Here is a 24,599-nt window from a genome sequence, read left to right as displayed (position 1 = left end):
GGGCTGATGCTCTGCCTTCATCCTCAGGCCCAGGCAGGGGACAGAACCACATGGGAGACCCCCGTGGGCAGAACCAGAGCTCAGGGAAGCCTGCTCTGAGGGAGAGGGGGATCTGTGAGCGAGAAAATACAACTCCTGAAGAACACAAGCGAGCAGCGAGGGAAAGAGTCCAGCCAGCCTCGATCTGGGGCAGCGGGGAAAACCAGTCCCTGGTTTTTGCTGAGCTGCTGGTTACTGGTTACCAGCTACTGGTTAAGGAGTCAGAAATAGCATCGATTTAACTATGGCCTTAAAACTCCCAAGATGATGAGCTGAATTTAAAGTGGACTCTGAGAAACAACAAGGAGGAAAGAAAGAAAGAAAGAAAGAGAGAGAGAGAGAGAGAGAGAGAGAGAGAGAGAGAGAGAGAGAGAGTTCCTGTTCTGTTATCAGTACGTCCTGATGCCTGACAGAAGCAATCCCAATCCTTCCTGCAGAAATGCACCTTCAAAACCCAAAGTATAAATAAATCCAAGTGCAAAATAAAAGATAGATGCAGGAAATAGGGAGATGGATCTTTGGCAAATGGGAAGGGAGGAAGAGGATGTAAAAAGGATCAGATGTGTCACAGGCATGTAGCCATGACCCACAATGAATGTATCATTGTGCACTATAAATAAGCACTACTAAAATAAAGAAGAAAAGAAATGCATCCCTGAGAGAAGGAACATAGTTCCCCGGAAGAAGGGCTGGCAATGAAAACCACAGCACACGCACAGAGATAGACTGTCACAGGCAGCACAAGCAGCAAACTGCAGGACCAGCAGAGAATTCAGCAACTGGGACACACAACAGCGATGTTTAGAGAAATAAAGGGATTTAAAAAAAAATGAGCAAAGAGCAGGAGACTAAAAATAACGAGGAAGCCGGGCCTGGTGGTGCACACCTGTAATCCCAGCATTCGGGAGGCTGAGGCAGGGGGATCTTTGCGAGTTCGAGACCAGCCTGGGCTACAAAGTGAGCTCAAGGCCAGCGTGAACTGCACAGGGAGACCCTGCCTCACAAAAGACTAAATAAATACATAAAATGACCACGAGGATCTGAAAAAGTCATACAAGTGCCCACTCATAATGAATAATTTTCTTTAGTTTTCTATTCAAGGCAAAGCAGTACCTCTGTTTACGAACTTAATTCGTCCCACAATTCTGGTCCCAAACTGAACCGGGTGAGAACGGAATCAAATCAAATTCAATGAATGGTTAGGCTCCACGCTGACCTTATGGGGAAATTTGATTCTGTCCTCATCCAATTCAGTTTGTGACGAGATTCGTGGGAAGAATTAAGTTTGTGACCAGAGGCGGCATGGTATCCTTCCCATTAGAAAATTCAGAAAATAGACACTGCACTCTAATCGTTAAACGCACCCGGCCGAAACGGCCTCACAAATGCTCTCCCGGGGTCTCCCCTCCGCCGCGCGCTCTTCCTGGGCCACTTGTCCGGCTCTGGGGTTCCCTGGCGTCTGTCCTGCAGCGCCCGGAGACTCCGCGGGTCCCCTCCAAGCCTGCACTGGATGGGATCACCTTCAGCCCGAGTGTGAGTGTCTCGCGCAGGACGCTGCGGGCAGCGGCCTGTACCCCTGCATCCTGCCCCGCGTCCTCGGCCCGCTGGCCAGTGCTGCCCTCGCCCAGCTGCTGGACAGACAGACGGACGGGCTCACACCGCAGCGGCAGCCACGGGGCTGGGGCTTTCAGGACTCACAGGGGTCCCTCCTCCCACGATCCCCCAGGGAGAGCAACCAGCCAGCACATCTGTGCTTCCACGCTTGTGTTCGCTTCTATCCAGCTTCATCAAACCGAAAACACCCGAGCGCCCAGGAGGATGAGAAATCTCTGGGGTCGGGGCCCAGTGCTAGGTTGCGGTGCAGGGGACGTGAACGCACCTCCGAGCGTGGAGCGGGCGGCAGCCAGGCCGGGAGCACAGCCCGATCTAAGGGTGGCACCCTCCTCCCCTCCACCCCATAGCCGTCTCACAGCAGTGTGTTAAAGGCCCCCAACAAAACATGTTCAACCCTCAGAGCAAACATTAAAACTCCACAAAACACGACAGTCCGTGCACCCAGCCAGGTAAAATAGCCCGCTTTAGTCCAAGGTCTGATTCACTGGAGAGAATCTGAAAGGAAGCTTATTTGCGCCCTCTTGTGGCTAGATTCAGCAATGCAGGGAAATCCTGACCAGTCCTGCTAATACAGGGACAAGGTCCTCCCTGCTCTCAGGAGAGTTTACATTCCCACAGAGACAGATGCAAAATGCAGCCGGGCAGATGAATGAACAGGATCCCTTCAGATAATGAAAAGTAAGGAGTAAAGATAGAGTACTGAAACGGAGTGCCTGGGTGGAGGGGTGGCCGAGCTGATCCCTGAACAGCAAGAAGCTGTTACAGGGCCAGCATCCTGGGCAGTGCAAAGGCCCTGAGGCTGGAGTGATCTCAGGACGTCTAAGCACAAAGGAGACCAAGTGACAGGTGACAGAGGCAAAGAAAATATCCCAGTAAGCTTGGGGAATGGGTGGGCATTGCTGGGAACATCCACTTCCTCCAGGTGGAAAAGGGGTCTGTTTCACAATTTCATCTTTGTGCTTCCCCCTTCCTTCAGTAAATGCAACCTAAGACCATCCATTCCCTCGTCTGTACAGCCGTGGCAGCCAGAGTTACCATCCTCTCCTGCAGTGCTGCCTCGTGGAACCCCATCCCTTACAAGCCATTCTTCCTCGGTGAAAAAGGAAGGCTCCTGCTTCACACAGGTTAGAGTCTCCTTGCTTAGAGCTCTTCGGTGGCTTTGCACTTGGAACACACATCTCTAAGTAGACGCTCCCGGGCTTCCTGCCTCAGGTGCCTTGCACTAATGGCTCCCTACACCTGGAAGCTCCCTCCCTACTTCCTGCTTTTTTTTTTTTTTTTTTGTACTGGGAATTGAACTCACGACCTCCGGTTTGCCAGGCAAGCGCTTATGCCACTGAGCTACATCCCCGGCCCCCTACTTCCTGCCTGCATCCTCCAGGGCTCGGGTGAAATCATTCCTTCCCTAAGTGTTCTCTCCAGTAGAACCGCCAAGGGATTCAATCACACTGTTGTACTGATTCCCTTCATCTCACCTATCATGGGATGTAGCCCTCGCACTTATTTGGGTTTTGTTGTTTTGCTTGGTTTGGTTTGGTTTGGTTTTTTATTTTTTCCAGGGTGGATTTTCAAATCCATGGCGGCAGGGACAGAACATCTCCTGCTGTCCACTGGCTGCCCCTCGGCTGTGAGTCTCTCTGTGTCTCAGGTTTGTCAACTGGAAAGGAGAGATGGTACTCCCACCCACTTCGTGTGACTGCAGTGAGGAATAAGAGAGTTTATATATGTAAAGTGCGTCCAATAGCACTTGGGACAGAGCAAGATCCACACAATAATAATGGTAATAATGGTGATGGCTCTTCTGATTGCTGTGTGACTGTCTAGAGTTCGGTGCAAGAGGAGGGGAAGCCCCCTTCCTAGCTCAGGTTGGGCTGTGTTAGAGCGGTGGGTGAGAATTGCGCTGTGGGATGGGGGCAGGCAGGTCGGGAACTGCAGCCTCCTGAGGGCGCTGAGTCTCAGGATTCTCCCATGCGCAGGGAGGAGACACTCCTGCCTCCTGCTTTAGGAAATGAGGAAGCCAGGTTAGAGAGGTTGTGAAGTTGCCTGAGCTCCTTGATGGCTGTCTCAGAGCTCCAGCCAGGTCAGTGAGTGTTATGGTTGATACAGTGTGTCAACTTGGGGAGTCTAGAGGTTTGGCTAAGTGACTCAGGAGGAAGTCAGGGTGCTTACTTTGTATACATGCTGAGCCTGTGGAAGAAGAAGGCATGGAGATTATGTGAGAGCTACACGCCCCTTAGGTGGGGGTAGCCTGTTTACAGTGTAAGGCAGGGAAAGAAGCTGCTTGCTGCCATTCCTCCCCTTTTGCTCTAGCTGCTTTGCTGTTTGGCTGCCATTCCCCCCTTTGCTCTTGTTGCTTTGCTACCTTCTGCCTCGGAGCCAGCCGAGTATGGACTGAAACCTCCACAAACTATAAGCTAAACAAACCTTTCCTTCCTTCATTTTGGCCTTTGGGTATTTTGTCTCAGCAACGAGAGAAAAGTAACCAAGACAGTGAGCCCGGGCCTGCTCCCTGTGGCCGCCCTGTGAGGCTGCAGAGGTGGGGAAGGGGAAGGTCGTGTCCCTGTCATTAGTTGTTATCTGGCGGCTATCCAGGGGAAGAGAGATAGCAGAGCGGTGTCTCCCTGCCTCATGCTGCCCCTGAAAGCTGCCGGTCATTACCTGTCACCGCTCAGAACAGGGTCCCAGGCCCTGTTTCCTGATGTACCATGCCCAGTGGGGGACGGGCTGCACACCAGTGGAGGGGGCGTTCTGTGAGACAGAGCACTGGGCAGGAGCCGGATTCAGGACTGGCTCACGGGGCCAAGCCTGAACCCCAAACCAGGTAACAGGTGCTCATGAGAGATTTTTGGAACAAATGGACGAGTGAGCAGGGAGAGAAAGAGACAGTCCCTGCCCTCAGGAAGGGGTGGAGGAGGAGGCAGCCCGCCAAGGGCAGTCCCGAGCAGCACGCCCTGGGTCAAGCGTGGGGTGTGTGAGCCTGGGTGCAGGAGAGAAGGAAAGACACCTAGGGCAGGGGCCACCGAGAGGGGCTGGGACAGCGGAGCACTGCGAGGGGTGTGAGGAGATAGTTTGGATGGGGCTGAGGTTGGAGGTAAAACTAGAACAAGTAAACAACAGAAGTCATGCGACAAGAATTGAGAAACCAGGCAGAGGAAGAAGGACTGTGTCAGAAATATCAGTAACCAGTACAGAAAGGTCACCCTGTCCCCCAAAGACTCCCAGGCAGGGACAAACCCAAAAGTATATACCACTGGCATACATCGAGCCTCAATGTGATTTCAACACCCACCATGCCACCCTAGGGCTGGACGCCATGACACTTCCGCTAAAATCCTTGTACAGTCAAAACCCCCCTCCCAACGGGTAGACAGACTCAGGTACCCAGCGGGCCATGACTCCTGTCAATTCCTGGTATAACCCGAGTAGCTTAGCAGACGCTGTCCCTGCCCCTACTGGCGCTGTGAGTTCTTTTCCCTGCCTGCTTTCACCCTGTGGAGTGTAGTTTTGCTTTAAAGAAATCTTTCTTTTGTTACTCTTTTTGAGTGTCCTGCTCAATGCTTTGTTCCAGATGCCAAGAGCCTGGAAGTGACTTCCGTGAGACCTCCCATCTGCTGTGAAGAGCGATGCTTCGGTTCTGGACGTGCCCTGTTCCAGTTCGTCCTTGTCCTCCATTCGTGCAAAGCACAACTTCAAACTGGGCAGTCCTCTGCAGATTTGGAGGGCCCTGCCTCCCCAACAGTAGTTTTCTAGGTGGGACCCTAGGAGCTGGTTTGACACAGAGGATCCATGGATTTCTGCTCATCAAGTGAAGCCTGGGCTCCCCCAGGCCTCAGGGAGTTGGTCCTTAGCCTCCTGAGGTGTGGCCCTAAGTGGACTCTGCCCCTCAGTCACCCCACCTGTGCCGTGGGGGTCAGCCACACCCTGCCCACTCCCCGGCAGCCACCACCGCCACCGCCTCTGGCTGCTCCACCCTGCCCAAATATTGGCCAAGGAGGCTGGGGAAACCGGACTGGCTGCCCTCACCAGGCGGCTGCCAGGTCTGAAGGAACCTGGGGAGAAGAGGGTGACACGGAGGTCACTGGGTTTCCTTGAAATTCACAGACATGGAAGAGAGAGCTGCTGCCTGCTGAGACCTGAGGGACAGTGAGGTCTTCATCCTGTGCTCCTTTGAAAATGCTGCTGTGAGATTTGAGCGGATAACCCCTGCTGCAATGCTCCTTTGCAGTTTTATAGGACTTCACCTGCTCCAGCCCACGCTCACCTGAGCCTTCTACTCCAGCAGAGGAGCAGGAATGCAAGTGGGACCCAGGGCTTCCCACAGTGGCTCAGTGGCGGGTGGCAGACCCACTGCCCTCAAAGACTCATGGTTTGCAGCCGTGTGCAAGGTGGCTTCAGCCTTGCTGGCCTTAGAAGTTTGGATTCCAAGGCTAAGCTTGAGAGACCTTGCGGGAAGAAGCCTGGGAGAAGGACGGAGTGTTGAGATGAGGAGGAGGACAGGTTAGATCCTGTGGCTGCTGCCTGTGCTCAGGACTTGCTTGTGCTCCTCCGAATCTCCCGCAGAAGACGAGGGGGCTGAGTGCTTGCGAGGTTAGCAGCTGAACTGCAGGCACAGTAACGCGAGGGACCTAACTGGGATTTGTAGATTTGGTGGATCCCGGATTCCAGGCCAGAATTCCAGTGGCTGAGTTCATGGACGCTGCCCTACGCTGGCAGCGCTGGTGTGCCTGCTGCACCCAGGGACACCCTGGTCACCAAAAGCACTTGAGTTCCCTTCACTGCTCTTTAGACGGCACCTGCATTCTTTGCACTTGATATTTGGTCTCCCCGTCTCTCTTGCTCTCTCCTCTCCTCCTCCACGCCTGTACAGTACTTGAAAGCCCAGACTTTTCCCAGTGACTCAGTGACACGCCTGACAAACCCCCTCTGCTGGCCAGTCGAGAGTTACAGGATCATTGACTGCCGCCTAGTGTCAGAATGTGTTCATGTCACATTTCTTTTCTCTTATTCTGACAACTTCAAGACCCAGAAGCCAAAGCGTCAAAAGTTGCGTTTGCACTTGTGAGTCTGATTTAGTTCACTTGTGCTTATGGTCTCTAGTTCCATCATTTACCTACAAAAGCCTCGAGTTTATCTTTCTTTATAGCTAATACTCCATTTTACAAAAATACCACATCGTATTGTCTCCCTAGTGTAAGAAACTGAAAGGGTAAATAAGATCTGAAAGGTACAACAGATATTGTGAAAGGGAAAGAAACTGCTCAAAAGAAAAGAACTGGGATGGGGGAAAGGAGAGAAGAAAAAAAGAAGGAAAGGGATACATACATGTACACACACACATACATACACACACAAGATAGCTAAGATAATTGTACTACTAATTTCTATTGGTTTATTGAAAGGAACAGTTAATGCTTACTTGTGTGATCAATCTTGCATACCTATATCTGGTAATCTGAGCAACAACTTTGAAGATAACAATATGCAATATAACAACCATTGTTTGTTTCCTATCATCTTGTTTTAAAATTCTGTACCTTTTTTTTTTTTTTCCTATTTTGTATTCTCTTTAAAATAAAAGTTGCTATTTGCTTCTCCTTCTGGCTTCAGCATCCCTTTAAAAAAAAACTTCACTCAAATAAGGCACTGAAACAAATACCGCAAAATCTCACTCGTATGTGGAACCTCAAAGGGCTGATCTCGGAATTGAGAGCACAGTGGTGGGTACTGGGACCTGGGACAGAAGTGGGCAGGATGGGAGGGGAAGTTGGCCGGTGGGTGCTCAGGTACAATCGGGCAAGGAAAACAAAAGTGTCGCACAGCAGGGTGACTATAGATAATAATAACTTGCTGTGTATTTCAAAAAAGTTAGAAGTGCTTTTATCACAAAGAAATGATAAATATTTGAATAGATCTAACCTAATTTAAACATTCTATATATAAACATAAAAAATCGCACAGTAGCCCATAAGTAAATACATATTTGACTTATGTTAATTAAAAATAATAAAACCCTCAGGTATATAGCAATATGTTTGTGAAGCTTTCAGTGGAGGGTGTATATTTAACTTGAAACTTGCCAATGAAATTTGAGACTGAATAACAACTTTATTGAGCATCTGAGTCAGGCGTTGGATCTGGCGCTTTATGTTGTTTCATTTATGTTTACTTCAAGAATGCTGTGTGGTGTTTATTATACTCATTTAACAGATTTCAAAACTGTGAGTCGATGTCAAACGGTTAATATTCAGAAAATACAGGACTTGGTGATACCTAAGCTAGTGAAGCACGCAAAAATTTCCAAGCGATTCTTACAACACCCTTGGAGAACTACAGGAATGAGGAAAGGACACCCAGAGCAATTAATCAACTTTTTTAAAGTCACACAAAGATTCCTGTGAACAAGTTACATGTTAGAATTTTCACTTACAGTCAAGCAGGGTGTGGTGGCTCAGGCCTGTAATCCCAGCATTCGGGAGGCTGAGGCAGGAGGATCTTTGCGAGTTCAAGACCAGCCTAGGCTACAAAGTGAGCTCAAGGCCAGCCTCAACTGTACAGCGAGACCCTGACTCATAAAGACAAAACAAAACAGAACAAAAAAGAATTTCCACTTACACCCTGAACATCCATTACTGAAAGTGTGATCTCAGATTAGTCATTTATTTAGATGGCTAACCATTTATGCCAGAATAACAATCTTTCTTGGGTTTGTTTAATAAAAAGTCTTTCCTTTACCCACTTACCTTCCATGCTCGTGCTGTCACATGGTAAAGTTTGACATGGAGTGGTTTTTTTTCTGGTTCTCTGTTCTACACATCAATTTGTCTGTCCCTACACCTGTAACATGCATTCATAGTAAAGGGCAGGTCATTTTCAGAATCATATTATCAGATAAGAGAAACCATGGCATACTCAAACTTGTATGTCTGATTTATTTCACATAACAATATGGTATCGAGGTACATCTATTTTCATACAAATAACTGTATTCTTCTTTATGGCATAGTAGTACTCCTTTGAGAAAAAACACCACGTTTTCACTATTCATTTATCTGTTGATGGGTATGTAGGCTGCTTCAAAGATTTAGCTGTTATGAGCTGTGCTGCTATAAATGAGTATGTGCATGTGTCACTGTAGTATTATGTCTTAACTATTTCAGGAAGATATCTAGAAGGGGGATAGCCAGGTCAAATGGAATTTCTACTTTTAGTTTTTGGGGGAATCTCCATAATAATTGCCAATTTATTGGAGTACAGATTTTGGAAGTAGTTGCTTATAATCTGGATTTCTGTGGTGTTCATGTGATTTTACCTTTTTCATTTGGTTATTTATTGGGGCTCATTCTGTTTTTCTGATTTGGGCCTTTGCAGCTATAGACTTCCCCTTAGGACAGCTTTCACTGGGTCCCATAAATTCTGGCATGTTTTACTGCATTATCGTTTAATTCGAGGAACTGTCTAATTTTTTCCTTGATGTCTTCTGTGACTCATTGATTATTCAAGAGAGTATTGTTTAATTTCAACCTATTTGCATAATTGCTGTGGTGTCTTTTGCCATTGATTTCTTGTTTCATTGCAGTAGGATGATATCCATGGGGTAATTTTGATTCTTTTGTATCTACTAATCGATGTTTTATGGGCTAGAATGTGGTCTATTTTAGTGAAACTACTATATGCTGTTGAGAAGAATGAGTATGCCATTGTTGGCTGGAATATTCTGTAGTTCTCTGTGAAATCCATGTATTTGAAAGGTTGGTTCACCTCTATTTCTTTGTTGATACTTTTTTTCTAGCTGATCAGTCTATTTGTGGCACTGGAGTATTGAGGACCTCCACTATAATTATATTAGTATTTATTTGATCTTTTTGTCCAATTATATTTGTTTTATGAAGTTGGGCATGCTGGTGTTGGATGCATCTATGTTTATAATTGTCATCTTTTTCTGTTGAATTGTTTCCTTAACTAATATGTAGTGATTTTCTTTGCCACTTCTATTCAGCTTTGGCGTGAAGTCCACTTAATCTGAAATAGGACAGCTACCCTTGCTTATTTTCAGGTTCCTGTTTCATGAAATATTGTTTTCCATCCTTTGATGTTTTTCATCTATGAATTTTCTTTTGGGTTAAATGTGTTTCTTGTATACAGAATACTATTGGATTATGTTTCTTCATCCATTCTGCCAGTCTGTCTTTTTTTTTTTTTTTTTTTTTTTTTTTAGTTTTGGTTTTTTTCAGTACCAGGAATCGAACTCATGACCTTGCGCTTGCCAGGCAGATGCTGTGCCCCTGAGCTAAATCCCCAGCACCCCAGTCTGTGCCTTTTGATTGAGAAATGGAGACCATTCACTTTGAGAGTTATTACTCAAAGGTATTGATGAATTTCTGTCATCACATTACTTTCCTGTTGCTGATTCCTGTATTTTCCCTTTTACTTAATTGCTCAACCTGCCCGGTATATTCATTCTATCAGAATTTTTCACACTATAGTTTGGTAGGCAGACTTTCTTAATGTTCTCTTTGTTATGGAAATACCTCATTTCTCTATGGGTTTTGAAAGATAGTTTTATAGGATAGAAGAATCTGAGTTGGAAGATTTTTCTTGTTTTTATTTTAAAGATAAAGGAATGAAATCATATTAACAAACACACAGACATTTACAAAATAACAAAATACAAGCAATACAGAATTTCAGACAAGGTGATAGGAAATTAACAATGGTTGTGGTATTACATATTGATATCTTCAAATTGGTTACTCAGGTAAACCAATATAGGCATGTAAGACTGATTAAACAAACATTAACTGTTCCTTTCAATAAAGCAATAGAAGTCAGTAGTACAACTATCTTAGTTCTCTTGTGTATACATATATATACATATTTTTTTCTTTCTTTCTTTCTTTGTTTTCTCTTTTCTCTCATCCCAGTTTTCTTTCCTTTTGATCAATTTCTTTCCTTTTCACAATATCTATTGTACCTTTTAGACTTTATTCACTCAGGTTCTTACACTAGTGAGACAATGCAATGTTTGCACATGTGGGTCTGATTTATTTCAAGAATTTTCTTTTAAAGTTTGAAACATTTTACTCGTTGTTCTCTTGGTCTTTAGGATTTGTTTTGAGAAGTCTCTTATAATTCTAGTGGTTTACCTTCATAAGTTATTCATTGCTTTTCTATAATATCTTTGAAGATTCAGCATTTTTTTGAACTTTTTTTGATTTGGGTGTGTTATGGAGAAGTTCTTTCATCATCATACTTATTTGAGGTTCTACATGCTTCACTTACTGTCTGTTAAATTCATTGCCTATATTTGTAAAATTTTCTGATATTTTTGTAAATAGGTTTTCTTTTGCCAGTTGTGCTGTCTTCTGATTTTTCTCTAATTGCAACTGATCTTAGATTACTCTTCTCTGCATCATCTAGCAGGTGTTTTTTATGGTCTCCTGTGGTTCTTAAGGTTTCTTAGGAATAATTGGTCACTCATAGCAACCCTTTCTTCTAGATCTGACAATCTGTCTTCATGTTGCTGACTTCTGCTCCCCACACTGTCACTAGAATTTTTAATCTTCTGAATTTCTGTTTGGTATTTTTTCATGGAATCTAATTCTTTGCTAAACCAGTCATTCATGTTTAGAATCTTTTTGAATTGAGCATTTCATTAGTGTTTACTGTAAACTTGATGGTCATTTTGTTTTTTAGATTAATAATGTACTTCTTTATATCTTCTTTGAGATCACCAAGCACCTTATTGATCTGTTTATTTTTAATCTCACCTGTTATGTTTTTGAATAATTTGGCTATGTGACTTTTGATTTCTTCCTCCTCAGTATCACATGGGTCAGCTTTGGGAGTTCTTGCAGACATTTTTTTGTTTTGCTTTGCCTTCTTATGTCTCTACTGTTTTGTACTCAGCTTTGTGGGCTGATCACAGAGGAAGACTTTGTTGCTAGTGTGGAGAATTCTCAGGGCATCTTTTCAGTGATGCACTGTGAGCATAGCTAACATAGGCCTTTGCTTCTCACCAAGATCCAGTCACCTCCATTTATTCGATAGGAGAGCCTTCGGTGTGCTTGGCCAAGCACCCAGTTCTCTGGGAATAGGAATCAGCATTGTTAATTCCATAAAGACAGACTTGATAATGGCATACAGAGAAACCCAACTAATAACAACTCTGGTACCTTGGCCATAGCAATAATATCAACAATAGTAATAGCATCAAAGGCAAACTGGATATTGACAACCTCAAAGGACCAATAATCCATTATCCTTATGCATAGAAAAGAGATCTGTAACTATAGTGCAGACACTACTATAAGCCAAATATTGCCATGCAGTAAATATCTACTAAATATATCAACTAAAATATCAGTAACAGTAGAAGAGTATTCAATACTCATAGCATAGAGTTAACTGACAAAGCTTCATCAAGCTTAATATTTTACTAGTAAGAATAAAGACCACAGGGAACTGGAGAATGATAAAAATTGAAATTGAATTGAAATTAAGCAATGGCAAACGAGGAGGAGAGAAAAGTCAGATAAAGTCAGATAATAATCTTATTGAGGAAAAGAACAATAAGAAAAAGGGAAAACAAAGAGCAAAAGAAAGGAGAAAAGGAAAATAAGAAGGATGAAAAGGAAAAAAAAAGAAGAAAAAGAAAAAAACAGAACCCTCCCCAAAACCAGTGAGGGAAAAAGCAAGGAAAACAACTGAGTAAAAAGGATTCCTCTGTCTTTTCAATGAGTGGTTTCTTTCCAGTTTTGAAATCCAGCAAGTCAGTATTTTCTCTGCCTAACTTCATGGCCTGTGAGTTTGTGAAGTGTCTGTCCTACTCCAGAGCTCCTCTCTTTGTACACCCTGGGCTGTGGCAACTGTCCAAACTGAGGGGAGAAAGCAATGGGTGTAGGTAGTGAAGCAGAGGTTCAGGCTGACTGTTGGACTTTACACCAGCACTTTCAGATCCAGCTGCCTCTGAAAGTCACACTTGGGAGGCCTGGTTTCTCATTATGGAGGGTGGACCCACATCCATCCTGGACTGAGCAAAAACTCCTCAAGGTGACTATGTCTAGCAAGCACCCTTTCTGTAGTTATCACCCACGGCTGTCTCTCACCCAGCCACTGTGGGAGGGTAACACTGGGCTCTGTGATGTGGAAGCGTTCTGCAGTTGTTCTGCAGCTCAGCCTTAAACAATGAACCAGTTCCTAGAACAGTGCCTGATTAAACAGCTTGACAGTAGGGTGGGTAAATATTTATTGAATGAACTTATTGACACTACTGAAAAAAAATCACAACTAAGAAAACCCAGCACTGTTTATGTCAAAGTTTTTACTCTTTGAATATCCATGGGTCTTACTTGCCAAATTTCCTAACAGCAGATCTGAATGACTGAAAGGGGGACACAGAAAATAATATAGATAGATAGATGATAGGTAAATAGATAGATAGATAGATAGATAGATAGATAGATAGATAAAGGCAGGTAGAGAGAGGAATGGGTTCTCCTCCAGTCAGATCAATCCAGCTACATGAATTTCTAACCACATAGCTGCTGGAAGTGTTTAAGTCTCTGACTACATGTTTTTGATTTTCTGAGTGTATTAGTCACTTTTCCACCATTGTGACAAAATACCTGACACCCACAAGTTGAAAGAGGTATTTGGTTCACAGTTTCAACAGGGTCAGTCCATGGTAGCAGGCTCCAATGCATAAACCACATGATGGAAGGGTCCAGTGGAGTGAAGATGCTCACATCATGGCCCCCAGAAGCAGAGAGAGACAGGAAAAACCAGGGACAAGAACACATGCCTCCTGGTTCCACCGTTAGTGACCTGGCTCTTCTGACCTGGTCCTATCTCTGAGAGACTTTGGGGGACAAGTTAGAGGTAAACCATAACACAGAGGAACATAGCTCTTGTTTGTGCAAGAGATGTTTGACCAAAAAAAGCAACAGTATTAAAATAAAATAGTTCTGTAAGGCTTTGCCTTCCTCCCTCTCCAGTGGAAATTCAGCTTGGAGCTTCCTTGAAACAGGAGGTCCTTCCTAAAGCTCTTTATATTATAATAAACTTCTTGTCCTCTGTCTGAGAGATTCCTGTAGATTAGATCCCTTATCTGGTGCTATCAAGAATCTGAGTCACCCATGTGATTTCCTATAGGAGGATGTGAGCAATAATAACTCAGTGAAAAAGGGCCCAGTGTGCTCATGGGATGGTCTCCTATACGGTCCCCTCCCTAGATCTCCACATTTGACTTGTCTTTCCTTACTTGAATTCTTGTGGTTGATTTTCTCTCCTTCTAACCCGTTCAAGCTAAAACTTGTTGCATCTCCTACAGATAACAGCTACCATAAGTCAAATGTCATCCTGATTATGCAGCTGTGGTCTTCCAGCCCAAGTTAAGAGAAGTCCTTTCCAAATTTGGGGTTAATAACCTTATATTTCACAAGTTTCTTGCTATTGAAAAGTAATTTTTACTTGTTCCCCTAGCCGAAAACACAGGGCATACTCTAAAGAGGTAGCTGAGAAGAGTTCAACGCAGAGGCTGTTCACAAAGTTGTAGGCAGAGCTGAAATAACGATGAAACCCCCAGAGTTGTCATCATTGCCAGCCCTAAGGGGAAAAAGAGAAGGAGAAGTGGTGAAACATTTTTATTTTGTTTTGAGATAGGTCATCCACGTTACCGAAGACAACTTTAACTTGTCTTCGCCAAATTTGTCTGTTTGTGCCTTCCTATCTAGTGTTACTCTTTGGAATAATTTCTCCCTATCATCACACCTTCCTTGAGAATGAAAAGAGGTTTTTAGAAGGTAGGTGTACACAGGTTTTTATTATATATTATATTTTATTTTCTTCAGGCTATGAAGAGAAATGTGCAGTTTAATAAGAAAGTTTATGACCTTGGCTGGTAACTTTAGGATGTGAGACACCAATGCCCTGGAGAGAAGCGCCCTCATCCTCAGGGGCTATGCAGCTCCCGCCCTCATCGGCACACCAACCTGGAGCAAGCAGAAGTGGGAAGCAGAGTCTACGCTCCTGTTATTGTCCCTTTACCTAGGAAGTGGCTACATCTCCTTTACTCACTTTGCTAGCATCAAAGGCAGTGAGATCTTTTTTCTCATTTAAGACTCCCAGAATCACCACCTTATAGCAAAGGGGAGTGGATGCTGAGGGAACTGCAGTCCCTGATGATCTCTTAGATTCTGTACTTACATGAAGACTTTTCCCATGAACACTTCACAAATAATGGCTTATACACTATGTAACAAAGTTAAATCTAGGACAGGGACACTACAGACCAAGATGGTGCTGGCCTTCTCCAGACCTTGCGATCTCAGGAATATCTTTTGTGCTAAGCCTCAGATACTCCAGGAGACATGTTGTAGAGGCGGGGGATAAAATAAGCAACAAAAATATAACCCAGACAGGCCTAGATGTTTTAGACCTTTGAGTCTGATGGAGACAAAATACGTTTAAAAATAGAGCTGCAGCTTATGTTTGGTGTCATGAATAAAAAAGCCCACGTGCTCTGAGAGAGGATGACAGAGGTTGTCGTTTTCCTCCTTGTGTTCCTCAGGCCAGTGAGGGCTGCAGAATTACAGGAGCACATGATGTACGTACTCAGGCCTTGATGCCAACTCTGCACACCAAGCGGAGGATGGGTGCACTTTCTCCCTGTGCTCCTGTGAGTCTTTGGCAATGTGCGATGATTGATAGCTGTCTCTTCTGAGGTAGTAAAGAGCTCTTGTATTCCATTGCTCTTCCTAGTTGACTTCTATTTTTTATTTCCTCTTCTTACTTGATTGCTTTCATTTTCTCAGTTATTATGCTATGGTTTGTGTCTGTGTGTCCCCCCAAAGCCTCATGAGGTCATGGGGCAGGCTTTTAGAGTTTGATTGATTATGGGTGTGAGAGCTATACCTGCCCTGGGTTGGATAGTTTGCATATGTAAGGGAGAGGAAGAGGCTGCTTGGGGCCATTCCTCCCTTTTGGTGCTTGTTGCTTTTGCTGTGTTCTGCTGCCATGAGCTGTAGCCCTCTGCCATGTGCCACTCTGCCTTGTAACCTGCCAAGTATGGACTGAAAGCTCCACAAACTGTAAGAGAAATAAACCTTTCCTTCCTTAATTTGGGGTGTCAGGTATTTTGTCCCAGCAAGGAGAGAAAAGTAACCAAGACATATTATTTCTGAAATTTGTTTAATGAAGTCTTATGAGACCCACACCTTGCTGGGCATGGTGGTACACACCTATAATCCAAGCACTTGGGAGGCTGAAGCAGGAGGACCGCTGTGAGTTCGAGGCCAACCTGGGCTACAAAGTAAGTTCAAGGCCAGCCTGAGCTGCAAACAGAAATCCTGTCTCAAAAAGAAAAAAACAAAACATACAACCCCTGCCCCCCGACAACTTTGTATTCCATTTTAGGTTTGATTTGAGACTGCTTGCTGGTTTTTCTTCCCTCTCTGCGTGTTGCTGGCACTGAATCCTGGCAATGGGTGGTAAAGGCAAGGTGAAGGCTGGCACAAGTCAGGGACTTTGACACAGACCTCTTGTCGGGTTCAAATCGTTGTTCCTGGAGCGTGTTCCTCAGTCTCTTTGTGCTTCTGTCTGTACCTCAGTCAAATGGGAATAGCAGCAATAGCAGATAGATAGATAGAGATCTATCTTGAGACCTTAAGAGGATTAGAGAGGTTTACCTGCGAATCACGCGATAAGCTTCTGCTGTGCATGCTGCAGGGAATTCATCTCCTTTCCCAGCTTTGATTTACACAAGTGCGTGTTTTATCATCCTGTGCTTTGTGCAATGTAGAAATGGGAAGTTTCTCTGTTTCTACCCCTTCTCTAAAGAATCCCCTTCATAAGTACTGTCATCAGAAAACCAACCCCACTCAAAATCACCCGGGGAAGAGAGTGTGCGGCTTCATATGAATGCTTCATAGAGAATCACTTTATAATCTCCATGAGCGATTTCCATGCCTCAATCCTCGGATCAGAGCCCTTGCTATTTCTCTCCCTGTCTTTACACTTGCTTTAATCTCCTCACAAGTGCAAGAAATTCAGCTTATGTCATACTTTACTGTCCTGAAATCTGATCTTCGTTGCTTAGTAAATCCAGACATTGCTGTCCTCGAGATGGAGACATAACAGTGCATACCATTAGCCATCTCTGCAGGCATAAGGAGTTCCTTCCAACACACCCGAGTAGCCTACACAGGGAACCATGAGGAATGACATTTTCTCCATTTAAAAAAAAAATATGTGTTTTCTGGTGACTAATTTCATTTAAAAATGTTTGTGGGACATTTGCCTCAAATGTTCAGCTACCTTTAGGCTCCGTATTCACTTGTTAATTTTTTAATTACAAATTTCATGAGTACTCATTGTTATCGTCACATGGAGATAGGCACTGGGGGCATAGCACAGACAAAAGCAAAGGGCTTTCTGTCCTCCTAAGTCTGGCCCAACTGAGCCATTTAAAGCTTTGGTCATCTTCACACCTGTCCTGGCAAAGGTCATAGTCTTATCATGATTCTAAATCATGATCTTTTTACTCCATACTGGGTGGACCCTCCTGGGTCATTGAGGATGTCCATGCATGATGACTGGAGCTTCCAACTTCCTGTCCTTTAGCGGAAACCTCTATTGCAGGGCAGAAGGAATGCTGAGCAGAGAGTCCTATCACTGTCCCACAGGGACTGCCCAAACTTGTCTCCCGTCTCCATGAGAAATAAAATGGCCTAGAATAGTGAGTGGGGATTGTTGAGACCATCAAACACCCTAATGTCTGCAGTGGACCTAAGTTTCATGACAGGGATCCCAGGCTTTGGAGATAGCAAGAACTGGATTTGAGTCCAGGTTCCATGACGTCCTCTGTATCTGGTAAGTTAAACTCTCTAAGCCTCTGTTTCCTCCCTTATAACACAGGGACAGTGATTCCCATGTATATATATATATATATATATATAGTTAATTCTAAGACCCAGAACTCATACAGTGTTCTTTGTTTCTTGTTTGCATTCCCAGCGGTACCAGCGGAGTATTTCTGAGCACAGATCTGGAGGACAGATGCCACAGCAATGAATTAGTCACCAGTCCCTTCCTCCAATTTGTGGCAAGGAGATCCTGATTCTGGATTTGCTGAACCCCTTCACTGCCCTGGTCAGGCTGGCAGGAAACGTGGCTGTACTCCGGCTCCTGCCCTTCTGTCTGTGCAGGAGCACCATCTCTGTCCACATCCTCAACCTGGGTCTACCTCTGCTGCCACATTATAAATTCTGAGGCAAAATTCATCATCAGCCTGTAGAACATCTGCAACTGCCCCCATAGCCTTTTCACCATTGTGCTGATCTTGTCAGCAGCTGTTGTGGGGGATGTTGTGATACAGGCTCTACCACTGCTGCTGAGGCTCTTGGAAGGGCACCTTGGTGGCTTTCTGTTTGAGGATTTGGGGTATGACTGGTGTTGAACACTTGGCTTCATCACTACTGCATGGCTGACTGTTATATTTGTGGTTTTCTCTGAGTCCAGCCTAACCCACTGCTCATGAGCCTCTGTGACTCCTCAAGGATGCCACTGGCCAGTTTGTGATCACAGTGCCAGCCTCCCTCCTCTTCCACTTGCTCTTGGGACCCCTGGGCTCCTTTAATGTGAACTGTGAGTTTCCCGCTCTCCCTTGTCATCTTTATCCAGTGGCCCCTGACCTGTCCTTTGTTAATAGCTGCAGCCATTATTACTTCTCTCTTGGTTCTTCTGGGAGGCAGCAACAGCTGCTGCCTCTTAATCTGGATGCCCACCCAGACACCCGGGCAGGACACTCCTGAGGAGGATGAATGCAGACATGGTGTTTCTTCAGAGAACCTTGGAGACCTGGGAACAGTGTCATGCAGCCCTTGAAAGCCTCTATCTTGTTTTTCTTTTCCGGGTCTCCATTTTCTTTACTTTTTAAAATAATTTTTTTTACAACATGTTATCATGCACACATGTGCATGCGCAACACAGAGGACTTGAGATTCACCTGGAGAAACAAGAGAGCTTTCTGAACATAAGATTTTTTTCTTTTAACAAAGTTCAAAATAGATTACCTTGATTACTTCTTCAGTCATTACACAATGTACAGACATGATGATTTATATGCTCCCCAAATGGTTAAACAATCATTTTCTATGAAAGACTAGACACAAAAGCTGTTAGGAGCAGAGATCTGTTTCCTGCAAGAAGCCAACTTCAGGCATATGTTTATATTTAAGTGTATTCCTTGAAAATGCTACACTCTCACTGCATAGGTTCTCTCTGTAAAAAGATCTGAAAGATGATTTCCAAGCGACTCAATGCATTGCGCTTTCAGATAAAAATTCTGAAACAAATGATCAGTTGCTATGACGATAACAGTTAAAACTGCAAATATGTATGTTAGAGATGCAGAAGAAGCGATAAGAAATATAAATGGTTGTGCTTAGGGGAATTTTTTGGTAAAGTTGTTTTAATAAATAAAAACTTTAAAATGTCTTGGTGACAGATATAAAGTAGACACAGATATCAAGGGTTTGCTGTACTTGGCTTCAAGTTTTAAAGGAAAACTCACCCTCACACAAACCACCCATGTCTGATAGTCCCAGTCTGGACAAGTCACCTACAGTCGGGAAGGAAGGGGCTTGGGAGAAAAGATAAAGTGAGTCCCCCGATTAACATACAGCATTAATCAAAGGTAAAGCCAGGCTGACCCAACTAAGCAAACGAATGCCAGCCTTCTTCTGGAACCCTTAGACCAAAAAGAGAGGTCAACCTATTTCCTACGCTTGGTGTCTGGCCCACAACCCATCCTGTAGTTCACAAAATGAATTAAGTATGTTCCATCTTCTGTGAGGCCCTAGGGTAAGCATGATCCCTTACTACCTTATCCCTTTTTTAGCCCTGTACACATTAACTGTAAAACTCTTGCTTTAGAAACACCACAGCCACTCTTTGTGATACTAGAAGACAAAGCATAATTCCAATAGTTATGTTGATGTTCACAACTAAGAAATAAATGTAATTTAATTTTCAGGCTGGAACGTTTGCTCTTTGAGGGCTTTAACTTTGAACGACCTGTGATCCTTACCAATCAAAGTGAATTTTAAAAGAGATGAGAAAAAAATATTTTAAAGTCTTTTGTATCATAGATATAGATATAAAAAGAATTTCATTAAATAATTTCCTAGGAGTCACTCTGAAGCATCCTTGCTGTCTGCAACATAATGTGTTGGAGTCCTTCAAATAAAATTATAGAGTAATTTAAAATATATATTATATATTTACAATTATTTGAAATCATTCGATAGTTTGTAGCACGTTAATGGAGTGAAACAGACAAAGGCAGTCCACATACATATTCAAGATAAATTTACTTCCTAAGTCAGCTGAAATCCTTGCTCATGTTCTAAGTATAGGCACTGTGACAAGACCCAAGATATAAGCAGCCACTAATGTCTGATAGAGAGGCACCCATGATTCCGTGGGTGCACAGGCCACATCAGGGCTGCAGTGCACACCACTTCCAGGAAGACCCTTGGTACACTAGGCTGAGGATACAGGACCTAGTCTTTTGGGTTGAAACGACTGCTCAAATACCAAACTTTCAGTTAAATGTTCCTTTATTCATCTTTCCTTTTCTTCCTTTTGTTGTTCTTTTGCAGATGGGAGACGAGTAGCAACACATTCTTTCCTTCCTAAGCCTTTCTCTGGCTTTGCTCGGAAATTTGGAGACAGAATTTGTCCGCTACACCCAAGTGACCGGAGGGAACATCAATATCCACACAACACTGAGCTTCTATTGTACCTGCAGTATCAGCTACTGCACAGTTATTTGGAGTAGCACACAACACTTTGGACTTTACGGCAAACTCGTAGGGATTGCACACAGTCAACACTTGCTTGTGCATTGACTGATCATCTGCATAAAATATGAGCTACGCGGGAAAGCCAAAACCAGGACCATTTCCTTCCACTGGCGCTGGTTTTCTTTTTGTTGATGCATTGACACTGAATTCCCCTTGCTGCAGATTCTGTTTTTATAGTCTCAAATCTATTTTGTTTTGGTTTTTAAATTTTTTTTAAATTTTATTTTAAAGAGAGTAGTAAATGGGAAGCAAACAAACAAAAAGAGAACAGTAGCAGCATACCAGTATCACAGACATAAACAAACCAAAGCAAGAACATCTAAAGTGATACAGGGTTTCAAGACAAAATAATAAGAATTAACAGTGGTTGTTACATTGCATATCACTATCCTCAGCTACGTTGCTCAGATTACTAGATGTAAGCATGGTATTGCCCAAACCATGGTATTGCCCAAGCATGGTATTGCCCAAGTCATTAAAGAGAATAAGAAAATAATTATTAAATAAAACATTAGAGATAACAAAGTTTCACTAGACAAGATGGTAGGAATTCACCATGCTAATTCCATTCAAATCAGTTGTTCAGATTACCAGATATAAGCATGCAACACTGATCAGAACATAAAACATTTTAAGCATTAACTGTCCCTTTCAATATACCATCATACCTCATCAATACAGTTATCACTGCTATTTATATATATATATATTTTTTTTTTTTTTCTTTTTTTTTTTTCTGGTTTTTCTCTGGTACCGGGAACCAAACTCACGACCTTGCACTTGCCAGGCAGGCACTTTTGCCGCTGAGCTAAATCCCCAGCCCCTCATATATATATTTATACTTTGCCTTCCTTCTTTCTTTTTGCTTCCTTCCCTCATCCCAGTCGTTCCTTCCTTTGAGCAATTTCTTTTCCTTTCCTACCATCTATTGTACATTTTCAGTTTTACTTATTCTTTCATGTTCCTACACCAAGGAGACAATATGATGTTTACACAGTGGGTCTGATTTTCAAATCTATTTTGGACTTTTCATAGATTCAGTCAGCATTTTGGCAATCTCTGCAGCACTGTCTCCTGCGAAAGCAGCTCCAAATGTTCCTCTGTCCCTCCGTTAGAGTCTCCGGCCTTTGAAAGTTCTTGCTTTGGTCAGGCAGATGCAGTTTTGAGAGGCTTTGCCCTATTACTTGGTTGCCCAACCTTAAGCTAGTTAAGATCATAATCGTACTTGTGAGGACGAAATGGGGCAGGGCCTGTGAAACAAATGCTGATTGCAGGGTCCCCGCAACAACCTCATCACGGACTTCACCCCACGCCCTTGTGGGTCTGGCTAACTCTGGGGTCCACCGCTGTTCAGGCTTTTGAACCAGGGGCTCCTCCAGCATAAGGCTGAAAGCAATGGAGGAAGTTCTCGATGGCTTCGGCCACTGTACTGGAAAAGGACTAAAAAAACTTTATGTTTTTGATTTGCTTCTGATTTTCTATTCTGTGTAATTTTTGTCTCAATAATATTACAAGAATTAAACAGATTTGGCCCATAATGCCAATCTCCTTTAATTTTGCATGCCTTAGACTATTTCACTACTTTTATGTTTATGGAACAAAGGACCTAATGGATAAATATATCTGATGCATTTCTAAGTTAAATCTCTACTTAGTTGAGATCTCTATATTTTATTCATTGCTTTCATCATCCTCAACTTTGGCAAGTAAGTACGAAGTTAAGTTTTATAACTGAATAAATCAAAGTCCATATATATTTAAGGTTTAAAGCATGGGGTCTTCCTGCGATTTCCTTTCACAGGTTCTTCACCAGGAGGCGGCCCTTCCGTTCTCCTCCTCTGTTCTCTTTTGCCCTCCTGCTTCTTCTCTAGGAGTTCTCTGTTGTCTCAGGGCAGGTTTCCAAGGCTGCTCCTGAGGATGAGATCTATGTCAATTTTCCCTTTTATTTGCAAGATCTCACATTTATTTTATTAGTTTAATTACACATAAATATCTTATATATGATATATAAAATAAATAGTATATTAATTATAAATGGTGTAACTTTTAATAACTACTTTATATTTTAATGGAGGCATAATTGAGAGAGGGTGATATGCACAGATAATAAGCATATGATCTGTGTGTTTTGGTGAATGAATACACCATGTGAGTAAAATCCCACCTATGATGTGAAAAATTTTAAGACCTCTGGAAATTCTTTTGTCCCATCCAGTTATTCCCCTTCTCCCAAGAGGAGATCATCTCTTCTATTTATATTATCGAATGTTAATTTGTCTGACCTTCGACTTCATAAGTTTAGAATCGTATGTGTATTTTGAAAATTCTTAGCTTTTTTGACTCAGCATATTTTTGGGACTTACCCTTGTCATTTCATTTCTTATACTAGCATTTAAACTGTCTTTACTTTATAGGGATATGTGTGTCTTCAAATTTCAACTATTATAAATCCATCTTCTGTGAACTTTCTTATTCAAGGCCTTTTGTGATATGTTTTCATTTTCTGTGATAAATAATCTAGAGTAAAATTGCTGGGTTATAGGAAGATGAACGCTTCACTATTTAAGAAATTGCCCAACTAGTTTTACTATATCATGTGCCTATCAGTAACATATGAGAGTTACAGTGGCTCTGCATGGACTGAACAAACATGGAAATGTGTCATGAACTTAACTGTAGGAGACCGTGACTGACCTCCATTGTATATTAGTAGCCGTCTTACGTGCCTTTCCCTTTAAGTCAGGACTGTCTACCGTTGCCTAGATACTCCTATCTCAAGAACTAGGACTGCCCACCGTTGCCTAGTTACTCCCGCCTTTGTCGGGTTATTTGGTTATTCCCGCCTTAGAACTTCCGTGTTTCTCCGTGCCGTATATAAGCACGACACTTCCCGCTAATAAACGAGACTTGATCAGAGCACTGTCTTGTCTCCATTCTTCGTGTCTCTTGTCCCTTTATAATCCCCACTCCCCCTCTAGGGTTCACGTTGACTGTACCAGCGGGCTGGGACACTTAACCATTATAATGAGTACAAAATACTATTTCACTGTGTTGCCATTTTCATTGTTTTAATGACTGAGAACCTTTTGCTATATTTATTGACAACAGCTAATTGTTTCTGAAGTGTCTCTTTAAATTTTTACTATTCCTTATAAAATCATCTATGTATAGAAATGTTTACATATACTAGATATAAGTCTTTCATGGTTGTATGCATTATAAATACTTATCAGGTTGCTATTTTGTTAATTTATTATTTAATAAACCATTGTAATACAATATTAGATTTACACAAATAATATAGAATTCTCTTCTACTGTCAGTCCTGTCCTTCTTCATATAGCGTTTCCTATTACTTCCTTAACATCTTGTGTTAGTGTGGTATATTTATACTTTGCAGTACTAATACACAAGAATAAACTAAGGTCCACAGTTACCGTTTGCATTAACTCTTACAGTTAAGCATATTTTGTTAAAAGGAGATTAACACAAATCTATCATTTTAATGCCCTGAAAATACTTTCTAGTCCACCTATTCTACCTATATCTTAACAGATTTCCATGGAATCACTGTTTTGTCTTTTTCAGAATTTCATTTGTTATAATCATAAAGTAAATAATGTTTTTAGACTAACCTCTTTCTCTTGGCAGTACACACTTGAGAATCTTCCAAGTCTTTTTACAGTTTCGTAGCTGATTTTTAATTGAAACTGTTTCATTTTATGGATATTTTGCAGTTTGTTCATTCATTCACCTATTGAAGAACATCTTGGTTGATTTTAAGGTTTGGCAATGATGACTAAAGCTGCTACAAACTTTGTGTTCAGGATTTTTGTGTGGGCAATCTTTCCATTCATTTGAGTAAATTCCTGAGAGTATGACTAGTAAACTGAATGTGAAGATTTTAGTTTAGCAGAAAAAATTCACACATTAACATATTTTGTATTAAAAGAACAACAAATAACGTGTGTGCCATAGTTTCATCACCACTGTTTTAGAGCATTGACACTTAAAGTGCTATATGTGAATTGATACCAACTACATATATAACCATATACTATTCATTACCTTGTGCTTTATAAA

The 24,599-nt window shown here is 42.7% G+C and overlaps 1 pseudogene; it reads right to left on the bottom strand.

The window, feature by feature from the left end:
- Positions 1-20,049: 20,049 nt before the first annotated feature.
- LOC102006124 lies at positions 20,050-21,898 on the bottom strand (annotated as a pseudogene).
- Between the last annotated feature and the right edge of the window lie 2,701 nt (positions 21,899-24,599).

Source organism: Chinchilla lanigera, unplaced genomic scaffold (genome assembly GCF_000276665.1).
Source record: "Chinchilla lanigera isolate Chin_1 unplaced genomic scaffold, ChiLan1.0 scaffold00075, whole genome shotgun sequence".
Lineage (NCBI taxonomy): Eukaryota > Metazoa > Chordata > Mammalia > Rodentia > Chinchillidae > Chinchilla > Chinchilla lanigera.
The sequence above is the reverse complement of the archived record's forward strand: the minus strand, read 5'-3'. Positions and strand labels throughout refer to the sequence as shown.